This window comes from Musca vetustissima, unplaced genomic scaffold, assembly GCF_032173495.1.
Source record: "Musca vetustissima isolate MV318-11 ecotype Yass unplaced genomic scaffold, APGP_CSIRO_Mvet_v1 utg4927, whole genome shotgun sequence".
Lineage (NCBI taxonomy): Eukaryota > Metazoa > Arthropoda > Insecta > Diptera > Muscidae > Musca > Musca vetustissima.
The window spans coordinates 458716-477257 of record NW_026884396.1 but is presented as its reverse complement, the minus strand read 5'-3'; positions in this window follow the sequence as shown (position 1 = coordinate 477257).

The window sequence follows — 18542 nt, the reverse complement described above, 5'->3', positions numbered from 1 at the left end:
ATCGAGTGGTACCACTACCTAAATGCTGTTCGGTTAATGTACCAGGTGATCTCAGACCTATATCAATTTTACCAGCACTGTCAAAGGTTATGGAGTATTCATCTAGAATTTGTGATACTCAATATGCTTTCCGTCAGGGTTACAACACCACTCATTTGCTTCTTAAAATGACTGATTCTATCCGTGAATTCATTAATGAGGACAAATTAAGTGTTTTGGTATCATTAGATTTGTCTAAGGCATTCAATTCTATTGATCATGATAAGCTCGTATGGAAACTTAAGAATAACTTTGACTTTTCTAAATCAGCCTGCAAGCTAATATTGTCTTATTTGAGAGATCGGAGTCAGTTTGTTGTTCTAAACAGTGCCAAATCTAATTCTTGTTCATTATTTTCTGGTGTACCCCAAGGATCTGTACTTGGACCACTGCTTTTTATTTTATATGTGAATGACCTTGCTCTTCACATAAACACTTCAAGCTGTACGACATATTAATTCGCTGATGATATTTTCCTGCTTTTTAATGGTAGTCGTAAATCTCCTAACTCTTTTGAAAGGGACATAAACTTGAACCTAGATCGCTTTGTTGATTGGGCAAACAGAAATGTTCTGAATGTAAACCCGTTAAAAACTAAAGCTTTGTATTTTAGGAAAAATTACCGAGCATATCCCCTAAATATTTATATAGGTCAAGAAAGAATTGATTTTGTACACCACCATAGATGTCTAGGTGTTATAGTTGATTGTGAACTATCCTTTAAATCCCATATTGATGCATTGACCGGTAAAGTATGGGGCATATTACGTAGGGTTTATTCGTCTAATTTGTACTTAATTCAGCGGATAAAGCAAATTCTAGCTAATTCCCTTTTAATGTCTCAGGTTTTATATGGGCTTGAAGTATATTCTGGGACAATTGCTTCAAATATGGAAAGAGTAAAACGGATTGTAAATTCTATAACGCGGTTTGTCTATAATCTCAGGCGAGATAGTCATGTGTCACGACATGTTAAGCTGTTTCTAGGGTGTTCCTTTGACATGTTTGTTAAATATCGTTGCTTATTAATTTTTTATAAAATAATTAAAAATGATTCCCCCCGTATCCTTGAGAATTTTATTTTTTTTTAGTTTCTTCTAGGAACCCACAGGTCTGCATTCCTAGAATCTATTAAAATATCTTCGCAAGATCTTTTTTGGTTAGAGTTGCGAGATGTTGGAATACCCTTCCACTTGAATTACGTGTTTTTTCACATAGTAACAATGTTTTCCGTTTAAAAGTTCTATGTCATTTTGACAATTCCCTACAATAATGTGGGGATATTCTTATACATGTGCAGCTTCTTATTGGATATTTGTTAAAATCTATATTTGTTTTTTATGGCTGGGGAGCCTTCATTCTATTTTTATCAAAGTAAAATTAGTTATATTTATTTAAGTTTAATATAAAATGTATCTCAGGCTATGTATATTTGTCAGCAGATACGTATTAATGGCCTTAAGGCTTTGTATCACAAATGAATTTGAAATTAATAAATAATAGCGGGTCTAATTATAAGTTACTGAATCGACCCACTGGAGGGTATCTATAAATACCTAGAAGTCTATACAGACCTGTGGGTCGATTCACTATCAAATTTAAACAATTCTCAAATCGATAAAATATTATAACGGCAAAATAAACAATATTTCAATTCAATAACTGTTTTTAACAACAATTGTTAAAAATGTTGTTAATAAACAACACCAAAATATTCGAAGTTAACTTATCGACAAATATTTTTCAATATTGAACCTGCTTTGTTTTGTTCTGAATTTGTATGTATTTTGTTTTCAAAATGTTCAAAATTAAAAGCTTTTTGAAAGTTTATCGACAATTTGTCTACATTTTTACAGAATAACATTTTCGTTACTGCAAACGATTTTATGGGAAGACAAAATTGTCGATTGTCGGATCGTTATAAGTTACTCAATCGACCCACTGGAGGTTATTTACACAGATATCTATGCCGGCCAATTGGTCCTTAGAAAAAACTGAAAGGCTTTCATACGTAACAATATGTCTTCATAGAAATCTTTGGGGTCCCTATATAGACCATAAACCTTCATAAAGGCCTGAGGTGCCTATATACAAACAAATTGGTCAGTATAAAGACCTGAGGATTGGTCCTTAGGAAAAACTGAAAGGCCTTCATACATAACTAGACCTCGGATTTTTGCATATTTTTTATGCTTTATCCGATTGGACTCAAATTTTGTATTTAGGCGTTTCATGCTTTAATTGATCGATATTTGGGGTCATGTCAAAAATATGCAAAAAATATGCAAAAAATATGCAAAATATATGCAAAAAATATGCAAAATATATGCAAAAAATATGCAAAATATGCAAAAAATATGCAAAATATGCAAAAAATATGCAAAAAATATGCAAAATATGCAAAAAATATGCAAAATATGCAAAAATATGCAAAATATGCAAAAAATATGCACGGTATGCTAGGTCGATATGCGATAAATATATGCAAAAAGTATACAAAATATGCATTGTCGATATGCAAAATATGCAAAATATATGCAAAATATGCAGACATATGCAAAAAATGCAAAACATATGCAAAATATGCATAAATATGCAAAATATGCAAACATATGCAAAATATGCAAACATATGCAAATATGCAAAATTATGCAAAATATGCAAAAATATGCAAAATATGCAAACATATGCAAAAATATGCAAAAATATGCAAAATATGCAAAAATATGCAAAATATGCAAACATATGCAAAATGTGCAAAATATGGCAAAATATGCAAAAATATGCAAAAATATGCAAAATATGCAAAATGTGCAAAATATGCAAAAATATGCAAAATATGCAAAAATATGCAAAATATGCAAACATATGCAAAATATGCAAAAATATGCAAAATGTGCAAAATATGCAAAAATATGCAAAATATGCAAAAATATGCAAAATATGGCAAAATATGCAAAAATATGCAAAATATGCAAAATATGCAAAAATATGCAAAATATGCAAACATATGCAAAAATATGCAAAATATGCAAAAATATGCAAAATATGCAAAATGTGCAAAATATGCAAAAATATGCAAAATATGCAAAAATATGCAAAATATGCAAAAATATGCAAAATATGCAAACATATGCAAAATATGCAAACTATGCAAAATATGCAAAAATATGCAAAATATGCAAACATATGCAAAATATGCAAAATATGCAAAAAATATGCTAGGTCGATATGCGATAAATATATGCAAAAAATATACAAAATATGCATTGTCCATATGCAAAATATGCAAAAATATGCAAAATATATGCAAAATATGCAAAATATGCAAAAATATGCAAAATATGCAGACATATGCAAAATATGCAAACATATGCAAAAATATGCAAAATATGCAAAATATGCAAAAATATGCAAAATATGCAAAATGTGCAAAATATGCAAAAATATGCAAAATATGCAAAATATATGCAAAATATGCAAAATATGCAAAAATATGCAAAATATGCAGACATATGCAAAAAATGCAAAACATATGCAAAAATATGCAAAATATGCACGGTATGCTAGGTCGCAATATTAAAGATAGAACTTTGAAATTTTGCACATATATTATTATTACTCCTAGGATGTTTGGTATTGGAAATGGGATATATCGGGCCACGTTTTAGTATATCGCCATATAACGGTTATATATGTTTGCATGTTATATATATATATATATATATATATGGGCAATATTGCCAATTTTTTAATATTCCATTTTCAAAAAATCAGCTTTTTTGTTTTTGTGGCACATCAATGATTTTTGGTACACATATAGAGAAAAATGTTCTGACTCCGAAACCGTTCGCGATCAAATTTTTGGTTGATGCGCGCAAAAGTTATCGAGGTTTTAATTTTGGGCATAAGAAAAAAATCTTAAAATTACGCCGTTTATTATATTGACCAAAAACGCTGATATATATCTTCCTCCGTAAAATAAGAATATTAATATATTATAATAATCACGATAAAGTTGCACATCTTCGCGAAATATGAGAAAAATAATAAAAATATAGCAGATTACATCAATATTTTCATTATATTAATGACATACACACATCTACAAATCAATTTAAAAATATCTACATAATCTAAACACCATGAAGAATCAAATGATATCAAAATCACACAAGTCCGTGTAGCGGTTTCTAAATCACAGCGGCAACAAAACAAGATATTGAGGAAAAATATTTGTTTTTGGTTCGAAAAAATAATGTCATCATATTTATTTTTTTAATTGTATACATGAAATTTCAGAAAAAAATGTTGGGGTTATTCTGCTATTTTACCCGAATTTCGCCGAAAAATTTACACATATATAATAATAATCACTTTCTGTGTATAAGTATACGCCTTGCGGATTATATCAGGACCCTTCCGATAAATCTTAGAATTCTATAAATAGGAATAAATCTTAAAATATAATAATATTTTGAAATATACATTTTAAATTGCCTGTAAATCGCGTAATTCTCAAAATCATTTGATGCGCATGCGGTTTCCAGGAAGTACTGAAGTTTATCTTCCAATCCATATATATTTTGCGAAATTTCATTTGACGGCTAAGATGTGCCACACGTTGCATTGAAGTACCTAAAAAATCGTAAAACGCGAATAATTTCCGAAAACTCCATATGCCATTAACGCGCATCCGATTTCGGTGTGCACCCTAAAAAAATACATCGATCTATACCGATTTCAATGTGGTCCATTAAGAACCATGGATGTGCCAGCTCACACTATTTTTTTGAGATAAATTGAGTCTAAATCGCGTAATTCTCAAAATCATTTGATGCGCATGCGGTTTCCAGGAAGTACTGAAGTTTATCTTCCAATCCATATATATTTTGCGAAATTTCATTTGACGGCTAAGATGTGCCACACGTTACATTGAAGTACCCAAAAAATCGTAAAACGCGAATAATTTCCGAAAACTCCATATGCCATTAACGCGCATCCGATTTCGGTGTGCACCCTAAAAAAATACATCGATCTATACCATTTCAATGTGGTCCATTAAGAACCATGGATGTGCCAGCAAAATCTATTTTTGAGATAAATTGCGTACATCTCTCTTTCGGCTGAAGTTTTTAAAGTTATCTTTTCGAAAAAGATCAAAATCCGTATGAGGTCATTTATTGAAGCGGACATGATACACAGAAAACGCAAATAAATCCGCGATATTTTCAAAAACATTTTTTTCCAAATTTCGTGTTTTTGGAAGGCCAGTTCCCGCCGTTCTCGTAGATGGATTTTCACGAAGAAGATTTTATATCATCCGAAACGTAAAAAACCTTATTGATCGCGGGTACCCATGTCATTCAGTTGACAGATCTAAAAATTTGGCCCGAAAAATAGGTTTTTTAGAAATTTGATCGCACAAAATTCGCACTTTCGGATGAGTATTACTCTGAAGCTGTGCATACTACATACACAAAATACATATCAAATTACGCAGATTCGCGACTAAAATAATCTTATAATCGATTTTTATAAATTCCTGTTTGCGTATTAAAGCTAGAAGTAAAATTAAAAAAACACTCAAAATCGAGCTTCAAAATGTCAGCATCATTTAAAGGTAGATGCAGTGAAAATTCTGAAAAATGATATATAAGGGGCGTAGTCTCCATTTTGTTGGCTTTTAGTTTTATTTTGACACGAAGACCGTGCAATGAGTGGCTTAGTCACAAATCGATAGAGAACATAAAAAAACTGGTTCGCCTCAACGTGTTTTTACACATTTTTTTACATTAAAGTAGACACAGCTTCCACCAAAATAAAGTTTAGAGGTCAATATCATGAACAGTTTGCAACGACAGTTCAATTTACCCAAAACTATTCACTTTTTTTCATATACTTAAGTAATTTCCGAGTTATAAAGGGGTGAACCTCCGCTTCAGCTATGTTAAAAAATTGGCAATATTGCCCATATATATTTTGCAAATTTTTCATAATGCCCCAAAAATCTAACAGTTGAACCATGAAACGCATACATACACAATTAGATTTCTATAGGCTAAAAATAAAGAAAGCACACAAATTCGAAAACTACCATGAAAAAACTTTTTTTTTATTAAAATGATTGCATATGTGAAATATATTGCTCATATTTGCACATATTTTGCATATTTTTGCCTATATTTTTCATATTTTTTGCATATTTATCGCATATCGACCTAGCGTACCGTGCATATATTTTGCATATTTTTGCATATGTTTGCATATTTTGCATATATTTTGCATATTTTGCATATATTTTGCATATTTTGCATATGTCTGCATATTTTGCATATATTTTGCATTTTTTGCATATTTTGCATATTTTTTGCATATTTTGCATATTTTTGCATATTTTAGCATATATTTTGCATATTTTGCCTATATTTTGCATATTTTATGCATATATTTTGCATATTTATTGCATATCGACCTAGCATATTTTGCATATTTTTTGCATATTTTGCATATATTTTGCATATTTTGCATATTTTTTGCATATTTTGCATATTTTTTGCATATTTTGCATATTTTTTGCATATTTTGCATATTTTTTGCATATTTTGCATATTTTTTGCATATCTCGTGCATATGCAAAATATGCAAATATGCAAAAAATTAAAAAATATGAACCCTTCAAATAATTCTAAATCCTTTGAAACGAATTTGTGTCCAATCAGAATTTCGATATCTTCATTATTAAAAAATATGCAAATATGCAAAATCCGAGGTCTATACATAACAATATGTCTTCATAGAAATCTTTGGCGTCCCTATATAGACCATAAACCTTCATAAAGGCCTGAGGTGCCTATATACAGACAAATTGGTCTGTATAAAGACCTGAGGAACCTCTTTACGACCAGTTGTTATTTTCTATCTATGCAGACCAAAAGGTCCTTACAAAGGGCTAAGGGGCCTCAATACTGACCAAATGGTATTATAAAGTCCTAAGGAATTTCCATAAAGATCAATTAGAGCTTTGAGAGGTTTCTATACCGACCAATTAGTCTTAATAATGACCTGAGGGATCCCTATACAGTCCAATTGGGACTATACAGACCAATTGACTCTTACAAACATCTTAGGGGGCCGGCCTCTACAGTCCATTTGGTCTTTATCGTGGTCCTGGAGCTCTCTATACAACAAATTGGACTTTGTAAATATCTGATGGAACTTAATTCAGATCATTTCATCTTTATAAAGTCCTGACGGGCCACTATACAGACCATTTCTCCTTTGCAATAAATGCATACCTTCCAAAAATCTTAAATAATTGTGTTTCCAAATTAATATGATCTTTGGACACAGTTTCCTTTAAAGGAGACCCAATAGCATTCTTAAATAAACTTCAAAATATATAAAAAAAAGTGAAGGTACTTCTTATTGAAGACCTAGAAGTCCGTGGAGTGCTGAAAGTATTCTCTCTCCACTCTTTCTTGATTTACTTACTTTTTATATTTCACCATAGTACTGGAGGTTGTGTTCTTCCCCATCAACATTTCAGCAAATTCCGGATTCAATTCTGTCAACGATTTCTCCATAATATCTTTGGGTTTCAATGAATAATTTGTTGATTTTGAAAATTCATTAAAGAGACGCTTCTTAATATCATTGTCGGATATGGGATGTGAATGAGAATTACTTAAATATACAACTTTCAAACTATTATCATCTTCTTCGTTGGCATCATTCTGCTCATAATCCATGGAACGTTTGGTTTTACGTTTAATTCTTCCCCCATTAGTCTTGGGTAGTGGTATGTGATTTTGTGCTTCACATTCCTCCTCCTTCACATCATCATCTTCGTCTTCCTCCTCTCCGGCGGAAAACCCACTTTGCTGGTATTGTGAGGAGCTATTATTGTGCACCCTTTCCATTTCATCAACATATTCAATGGTATCATAAAATAGATCCATTTCATCTTTATATTCCGCCTTTACCTCCTTGGCATCAATGACATCCTCACGAATTTCTTCCTCCTCCATTGTGGTTGTTTCTTGTTTTACTTTTTTAAATTCGGATATGTCAATAGTGGTGGAATCAAGTTCACCACCACCAGCATCACGACCAGCTTCTTCCTCATCCGAAGATTGATACAAGGGATTGTCATCGAGACCAAACGAATCATCAGCATCGCTATCATTTTCACCTTCCAATTCAAATAGTTTGCCAATTGCCGTTGTGTTTCCCCACAAATTTTCCATTCTTAATCTCGTCTCAATTTGACGTCTATGATCCACGGTATGGCTATGTTCTCCCGATACCTTGATAATTTGTATTTGTTCCCCCTCACCCTCGGTTGTTAAGCGATAATTGCATCGTGTATTTTTACTACGGTGAAATGGACAGGTCCAGTAAATGTGACCACTACGCACTCCTCGAGAAACAAAATGATAGATCATGTTGTCCATTACCAAAACACGTTTGCCCCTAAAGGAGGGCAAAAAGGAGAACAATTTTACATCATTTTCGCCCACGGGACTTTTCAACACCTCCCGTGGATCCTTGACAAAACGATACATTGCTGCCGTGGCCATATATTTTTCCTGACGTGTACTATATCTCATTTTTATCTTGGCCGGTATTTGTTCCTCTTTACCCTGTATGATATTGATATTATTCCTTCGTATGAGGGCATCAATTTTCGCCTCTGAATATGGCTGGTGATTGTGTTTATTCTCCTCCACCCTGAAGGGTTTGTAGCGATGCATGCCGCTGGCCAAACACTCGGTGTAAATCCGGGCCGAACATTGCAAATCATTGGAACGAAAACATTTCCAACGATAGGTACAGCTCAACATGGATTTGCCGTCCAGGCGATAGACACAGCCCTCCACGGCAATCATGTGGTAACCCTTGGTCGTTTTCAACATCAAAACGGCTTTGTCGGCGAGGGGTTTTGGTTTGGGCATTAACTCAAAACTGCTATCCATTTCAATGTTGCCATCAACACTGGAATTATCATCCTCCTCCTCCGCTGCATCATTATTATCATCCGTTAAGGGTTTATTTTTCTTGGTCCCCGAATCGTTACCCCCTCCTCCTCCACCTCCCTTTTGCATTTGACCTCTTGACCTCTTGCTCAAGGTACAGGGCAGACCCTCAGCATCGGCCTGACGTTTCTTTTCCCTTGCCCGTATTATGGTACTCTCATCGGCCGGACCATGCGGATGTTCACCAAACATCTTTTCCAATTTGTGGCGCGTTAAATCCCATTCATCTATCAATCTGGTATGGATCCTCACACGACATGGTGTCTTACCTTTGCGGCGGGAACAAACCCAACGATATGTTTTAATGTTACGATCTTCATAGTGATAAATATAGCCATCTATTAATAACATATCCTTGCCCTGGACAGATCTCACCATTTCCAATTTAGGGGATTCCATTTGGCCAGCTTTCCTGGGGATTTTTTTTAAAAATTTGTTCTCCAAGTGTGGGGGAATTTTTTAGGCTCTCTTTAATTCTTTGCTTGCAGTTTTTTTCACACACCTGATTAAATATATTTTAAACATTTTTTAATATAATTCCAAATAATTTTAAATGTTTTTTTACCAAAAAAAAATCCTCTAAAATGTATTTTTACCACCTTTGCCTGTAATGTTGACGAGTTTGCCCCCGTTTTTTCGGTTTATCATATACAAAATGTTTTTCTGCCTTTTTGTGGTATTTTTTGATATTTTCTTTCTCTGCATTTGCTGCTGGTGATTCTCTAAATATTGTCGTTTGTTTGCTTTACTGCATTGCCTTTAACCTACATGTGTCAGAAAGAGATAGTTATATGTCAACGGGTTTTTGGTATTGTAAAAATCCCCTTACTTCATTGTAGTGGTATTTTTTAGTAATCAACGGCAACAAAACTGGTCATGTATTGTGGGCAATGACTGTCGTGAATGAGCAGGGAAAAAGAAAATGGGGAAAAACAGCTGGCAAAGGTTATAGGTGTGTCTGGTTACCCTAAAGTTTGTAACAATTGTTACAAATTGTTACTGGAAGTCGTCTGTTAACCCAAAAGTTCTGCAAAAGAGAGCGGTTGGAGAGAGAAATTTTGACAGTTCTTTCAGTGAGAGTTTGCAAATTCTTGCTGGAAAAATTTCTTCTTGCAATCTCTTGCAACTCTTCTTCTTCTCATACATCGACATTCAATCAGATGTTTTCTATTGTTTGTTTATTTATTTTTGTGCTTTCAATTTGAAAATAATTTTTTTTGGAATTAGCAAGACTAATTGTTTTTGGAGAAAAACTTTACAAAACGAGAAAAACGTAAGTATTAATATGTAATAGGAAAATAAAAGACTATTTCCAGCATTTTTAGAAAATGACGGAAGAAGATCAGTGTGTCTCTGTAGCCAGTGGCAGTAAATTATTAAGCCCAAATATGGATTTGGATATGCAGAAAGGTAGTTATGATGGTTTCCAACTTATTTTTTACATTTCTGTGTGAAAAGTAGGAATGGTACAAAATATAGCTCAAAAACTTGTTAAACTGGTTGTGTTTTCTTTCTTTTAATTCTTTATAATGGCGGACAAATTGGTTTGTTTTGACAAATCAGCTGATTAGTTGCAAGCTTCTGCAGGGATGCCGTCTGTTTACTTTTCGCATTTTTCTTGCAAAAGAGAATAAAACTACCTTACTCTCTCAGAAAGAAGTTACTGGACAATTCCTGCAGGGAAAGTAACCAGACACACCTTATGTTTCTCTTATTTATTATTTTGAGTTGGCAACACTATTTCTTGTTTGCTTTTTTTGTGTGGGGATTGTTTTGCTGTTCGTTAAATTAAATTACTGTATTTAAGTAAATATCTAGAAAAGGGTAATATGTGAAAAATAGTGTAAAATACCCACTACTGGGCATTGCATTAAAAAGCTAGGTATTGAAAAGAATAATTGGGCAAAAATGGGAGAAAAATAATATAAGAACAAGGATTTTCCCTATTTAAAATTAAAAATTTTTAAAAAATCCAAACATGGAAGAAGACCCCTAAAATTAATTTGAAAAAATCCTAGCCTGGTTATAGGCCCCAAAAATGAATTTAAAAAAAATCCTCGCCGGTCGGAAGTCTAAAGAACCCATTTTGATTAAAATGTTATAGATGGAAAAAATTTTGATTTTGAATTAATATTTGTTGTTTTTTTTTTTTTAATTTAAATTGATGTCTATTCCGTTTTTTTCTTATTTACAGCTTAGTTCGCTTTGTACCCATGAATGTGGACGATGAAGAAAGTATACAGGATTTGCTTCTGCAAATCGACAATGTCATCCAATATGGAGAAGATGCTGATGTCAAGGTTCATGATTTTGATCCACCTGAGGAAGGTGATGAAGACAATTGTAAAAATATCTTTGATATGTAGAAAAAAAGAAAAACAAAAAAAAAACACTGAAAACAAATTGGTAAAACTGTGAATCCGAACTTTTAGATGCTTTATGTAGGGTGAAGTCTAAATCAATAGGAGTTGATGGAATCCCCATTACATTTATTAAAATCGTTTTCCCCTATATATCTGAGATCATCTTGGACTTGGTAAATGCTATATTAACTACGTCTACTTTTCCCCTATGTTGGAAAACTGCTCGAGTGGTACCACTACCTAAATGCTGTTCGGTTAATGTACCAGGTGATCTCAGACCTATATCAATTTCACCAGCACTGTCAAAGGTTATGGAGTATTCATCTAGAATTTGTGATTCTCAATATGCTTTCCGTCAGGGTTACAACACCACTCATTTGCTTCTTAAAATGACTGATTCTATCCGTAAATTCATTAATGAAGACAAATTAAGTGTTTTGGTATCATTAGATTTGTCTAAGGCATTCAATTCTATTGATCATGATAAGCTCGTATGGAAACTTAAGAATAACTTTGACTTTTCTAAATCAGCCTGCAAGCTAATATTGTCTTATTTGAGAGATCGGAGTCAGTTTGTTGTTCTAAACAGTGCCAAATCTAATTCTTGTTCATTATTTTCTGGTGTACCCCAAGGATCTGTACTTGGACCACTGCTTTTTATTTTATATGTGAATGACCTTGCTCTTCACATAAACACTTCAAGCTGTACGACATATTAATTCGCTGATGATATTTTCCTGCTTTTTAATGGTAGTCGTAAATCTCCTAACTCTTTTGAAAGGGACATAAACTTGAACCTAGATCGCTTTGTTGATTGGGCAAACAGAAATGTTCTGAATGTAAACCCGTTAAAAACTAAAGCTTTGTATTTTAGGAAAAATGACCGAGCATATCCCCTAAATATTTATATAGGTCAAGAAAGAATTGATTTTGTACACCACCATAGATGTCTAGGTGTTATAGTTGATTGTGAACTATCCTTTAAATCCCATATTGATGCATTGACCGGTAAAGTATGGGGCACATTACGTAGGATTTATTCGTCTAATTTGTACTTAAATCAGCGGATAAAGCAAATTCTACCAAATTCCCTTTTAATGTCTCAGGTTTTATATGGGCTTGAAGTATATTCTGGGACAATTGCTTCAAATATGGAAAGAGTAAAACGGATTGTAAATTCTATAACGCGGTTTGTCTATAATCTCAGGCGAGATAGTCATGTGTCACGACATGTTAAGCTGTTTCTAGGGTGTTCCTTTGACATGTTTGTTAAACATCGTTGCTTATTAATTTTTTATAAAATAATTAAAAATGATTCCCCCGTATCCTTGAGAATTTTATTTTTTTTCAGTTTCTTCTAGGAACCCACAGGTCTGCATTCCTAGAATCTATAAAAATATCTTCGCAAGATCTTTTTTGGTTAGAGTTGTGAGATGTTGGAGCACCCTTCCACTTGAATTACGTGTTTTTTCACATAGTAACAATGTTTTCCGTTTAAAAGTTCTATGTCATTTTGACAATTCCCTACAATAATGTGTGGATATTCTTATACATGTGCTGCTTATTGGATATTTGTTAAAATCTATATTTGTTTTTATGGCTGGGGAGCATTCATTCTATTTTTATCAAAGTTAAATTAGTTATATTTATTTAAGTTTAATATAAAATGTATCTCAGGCTATGTATTTTTGTCAGCAGATACGTATTAATGGCCTTAATGCTTTGTATCACAAATGAATTTGAAATAAATAAATAAATAATAGCGGGTCTAATTAAAATAGACTAAATTTTCTTTTAATAGGAAATCAGATGGAATCTAATAAAAGACCTGTGGGTCGATTCACAATCAAAATTCAACAATTCTCAAATCGATAAACTATTTTATAACGACAAAATAAACAATATTTTAATTCTATAACAGTTTTTAACAACAATTGTTAAAAATTTTGTTAATAAACAACTTATCGACAAATATTCTTCAATATTGAACATGCCTTGTTTTGTTCAAAATGTTGTTAAAAGCGTTTTGTTGTTTTCACAGAATAACATGTTCGTTACTGCAAACGATTTTATGTGTAGACAAAATTGTCGATTGTCGGATCGTTATAAGTTACTGAATCGACCCACTGTTGGGTATCTATAAATACCTAGAAGTCTACACAGACCTGTGGGTCGATTCACTATCAAATTTAAACAATTCTCAAATCGATAAAATATTATAACGACAAAATAAACAATATTTCAATTCAATAACTGTTTTTAACAACAATTCATGGTATAATAATTGAAGGTAACAGCAAGTGTTGTTGTACAAAAAACGATACAACAACCATATGGAAATTTGTTGTTCTAAGTTCTACTAGTGTCAACTCATTTGACAGAAAAATGTAAACAAACAAATTATCATCAAATTATTTTTATTTTGAAAATGAAATATTTTCGAATCCTCAAAATAAAAATTTAAAAACATGAATGAAAATCTTTCAAATTTATATTTCTTTCGCTTCCACATCTTTCCTATAATTGAGCCATTGCCACATATGAGCCATCACATATGAAAATGCTGGTAAAAGCGAGTTATTCCATGAAGAAAGATTTGCTTCCTGAAACTTTCCCAATGCAGATTGAGTAAATTGAATACGGCAAAATAAAGAACAATTTCAAATTCTATGCGTTCCCAATTTTCCTGTTGGGTGATTTTTAAAAACATAATTTGTCAAATTCATATTGACACTAGTATTACGTTGGAATCAAATCAGCTAGGATTTGCTCTTACCTTTTATAGTTGTACCATGACAACAATTGTTAAAAATGTTGTTAATAAACAACACCAAAATATTCGAAGTTAACTTATCGACAAATATTTTTCATTTTTGTTCTGTGGGTCGATTCACTATCAAATTTAAACAATTCTCAAATCTATAAAATATTATAACGACAAAATAAACAATGTTTCAATTCTACAACAGTTTTTAACAACAATTGTTAAAAATGTTGCTAACAAACAACACCAAAATATTCGAAGTTAACTTATCGACAAATATTTTTCAATATTGAACATGCCCTGTTTTGTTCTGAATTTGTATGTATTTTGTTTTCAAAATGTTCAAAATTAAAAGCTTTTTGAAAGTTTATCGACAATTTGTCTACATTTTTACAGAATAACATTTTCGTTACTGCAAACGATTTTATGGGAAGACGAAATTATCGATTGTCGGATCGTTATAAGTTACTCAATCGACCCACTGGAGGTTATTTACATAGATATCTATGCCGGCCAATTGGTCCTTAGAAAAAACTGAAAGACCTTCATACATAACAATATGTCTTCATAGAAATCTTTGGGGTCCCTATATAGACCATAAACCTTCATAAAGGCCTGAGGTGCCTATATACAGACAAATTGGTCTGTATAAAGACCTGAGGATTGGTCCTTAGGAAAAACTGAAAGGCCTTCATACATAACAATATGTCTTCATAGAAATCTTTGGCGTCCCTATATAGACCATAAACCTTCATAAAGGCCTGAGGTGCCTATATACAGACAAATTGGTCTGTATAAAGACCTGAGGAACCTCTTTACGACCAGTTATTGTTTTCTATCTATGCAGACCAAAAGGTCCTTACAAAGGGCTAAGGCGCCTCAATACTGACCAAATGGTCTTATAAATTCCTAAGGAATTTCCATAAAGATCAATTAGAGATTTGAGAGGTTTCTATACCGACCAATTAGTCTTAATAAGGACCTGAGGGATCCCTATACAGTCCAATTGGGACTATACAGACCAATTGACTCTTACAAACATCTTAGGGGGCCGGCCTCTATAGTCCATTTGGTCTTTATCCTGGTCCTGGAGCTCTCTATACAACAAATTGGACTTTGTAAATATCTGGTGGAACTTAATTCAGATCATTTGATCTTTATAAAGTCCTGACGGGCCGCTATACAGACCATTTCTCCTTTGCAATAAATTAATTGTGTTTCCAAATTAATATGATCTTTGGACACAGTTTCCTTTAAAGGAGACCCAATAGCATTCTTAAATAAACTTCAAAATATATAAAAAAAAGTGAAGGTACTTCTTATTGAAGAACTAGAAGTCCGTGGAGTGCAGAAAGTATTCTCTCTCCACTCTTTCTTGTTTTACTTACTTTTTATATTTCACCATAGTACTGGAGGTTGTGTTCTTCCCCATCAACATTTCAGCAAATTCCGGATTCAATTCTGTCAACGATTTCTCCATAATATCTTTGGGTTTCAATGAATAATTTGTTGATTTTGAAAATTCATTAAAGAGACGCTTCTTAATATCATTCTCGGATATTGGATGTGAATGAGAATTACTTAAATATACAACTTTCAAACTATTATCATCTTGCGTGGTAATTGTGGTAACACGGGCGGGACATTTAAGCAGCTGATCTTTTGATTTAATGCACGACCAATAAGTCCTCGATGTGGGCGATATACTTTTCAAATGATAAATATAACCATCGACGCACAACAGCTCACCACCCTTGGCCGAACGTAATTTGGAGACTTTTGTGATATCAATATTATCGGGATTATAGGACTGTTGGGAGTAGCGTATACCACGAACAGGGGGTATATAATTGGGGGATGCCTTCATTTTCTTCGGTTGGGGTGAATATTCTTCGTCACCATTGAAATCAGCATCCTCTTCGCTGGCATCATTCTGCTCATAATCCATGGAGCGTTTGGCTTTACGTTTAATTCTTCCCCCATTAGTCTTGGGTAGTGGTATGTGATTTTGTGTTTCACATTCCTCCTCCTCATCATCTTCGTCTTCCTCCTCTCCGGCGAAAAAAACACTTTGCTGGTATTGTGAGGAGCTATTATTGTGTACCCTTTCCATTTCAACATATTCAATGGTATCATAAAATGGATCCATTTCATCTTTATATTCTGCCATTACCTCCTTGGCATCAATGACATCCTCACGAATTTCTTCTTCCTCCTCCTCCATTGTGGTTGTTTCTTGTTTTACTTTTTTGGGATTCTTATTTAAACGTATAAATTCGGATATGTCAATAGTGGTGGAATCAAGTTCACCACCACCAGCATCACGACCAGCTTCTTCCTCATCCGAAGATTGATACAAGGGATTGTCATCGAGACCAAACGAATCATCAGCATCGCCATCATTTTCACCTTCCAATTTAAATAGTTTGCCAATTGCCGTTGTGTTTCCCGACAAATGTTTCATTCCTAATCTCGTCTCAATTTGACGTCTATGATCCACGGTATGGCTATGTTCTCCCGATACCTTGATAATTTGTATTTGTTCTCCCTCACCATCGGTTGTTATGCGAGAATTGCATCGTGTATTTTTACTACGACGAAATAGACAGGTCCAGTAAATGTGACCATTACGCACCCCTCGAGAATCAAAATGATATATCATGTTCTCCATTACCAAAACACGGTTGCCCTTAAAGGATGGCAAGAAGGAGAACAACTTTACACCATTTTCGCCCATGGGATTTTTCAACACCTCCCGTGGGTCCTTGACATAACGATACATTGCCGCCGTTAACGTAGATTTATCCTGACGTGTACTATATCTCATTTTGGTCTTGGCCGGTATTTCAATATTTGTAGAAATTGAGAGGACCCCACCACTTCCATGGCTAACCGACAAGGGTTTCGCTGCAGATTTTTGTGTTTTTTTCTCAAAGGCCTTTTCTTTCACCTCCCCTTCTACCTTCCCAATTGCCTTTTGATCTTCTTTACCCTGTATGATATTGATATTATTCCTTCGTATGAGGGCATCAATTTTCGCCTCTGAATATGGCTGGTGATTGTGTTTATTCTCCTCCACCCTGAAGGGTTTGTAGCGATGCATGCCGCTGGCCAAACACTCGGTGTAAATCCGGCCCGAACATTGCAAATCTTTGGAACGAAAACATTTCCAACGATAGGTACAGCTCAACATGGATTTGCCGTCCAGGCGATAGACACATCCCTCCACGGCAATCATGTGGTAACCCTTGGTCGTTTTCAACATCAAAACGGCTTTGTCGGCGAGGGGTTTTGGTTTGGGCATTAACTCAAAACTGCTATCCATTTCAATGATATCATCAACACTGGAATTGCAATCCTCCTCTTCCGCTGCATCATTATTATCATCCGCTAAGGGTTTAATTTTCTTAGCCACCGAATCGTTACCCCCTCCTCCTCCACCTCCCTTTTGCATTTGATATTTCCTTTTCATTGACTTGTTGCTCAAGGTACAGGGCAGACCCTCAGCATCGGCCTGACGTTTCTTTTCCCTTGCCCGTATTATGGTACTCTCATCGGCCGGACCATGCGGATGTTCACCAATCATCGATTTCAATTTGTGGCGCGTCAAATCGCATTCATCTATTAAAGTGGTATGGATTCTCACACGACATGGTGTCTTATCTTTGCGGCGGGAACAAACCCAACGATATGTTTTAGTGGTACGATCATCATAGTGATAAAGATAGCCATCTATCAATAGCATATCCTTGCCCTTGACAGATCTCAACATTTCCAATTTAGGGGATTCCATTTGGCCAGCTTTCCTGGGGATTTTTTAACAAATTTGTTCTCCAAGTGTGGGGGGAATTTTTTAGGCTCTCTTTAATTCTTTGCTTGCAGTATTTTTCACACACCTGAATAAATATATTTTAAACATTTATTAATTTAATTCCAAATAATTTTAAATGTTTTTTTTTTACCAAAAAAAATCCCCCAAAATGTATTTTTACCACCTTTGCCTGTAATGTTGACGAGTTTGCCCCCGTTTTTTCGGTTTATCATCTACAAAATGTTTTTCTGCCTTTTGTGGTATTTTTTGATATTTTCTTTCTCTGCATTTGCTGCTGGTGATTCTCTAAATATTGTCGTTTGTTTGCTTTACTGCATTGCCTTTAATCTCCGTGTGTTAGAAAGAGACGGTTATATGCGTAAAATTTTTGGTATTGTAAAAATCCCCTTAGTTCATTGTGGTGGTATTTTAATAATTGACGGCAACAAAACTGGGCATGTATTGTGGGCATTGACTGACGTGAATGATTAGGGAAAAAGAAAATGGGGAAAATAACAATACCAAAC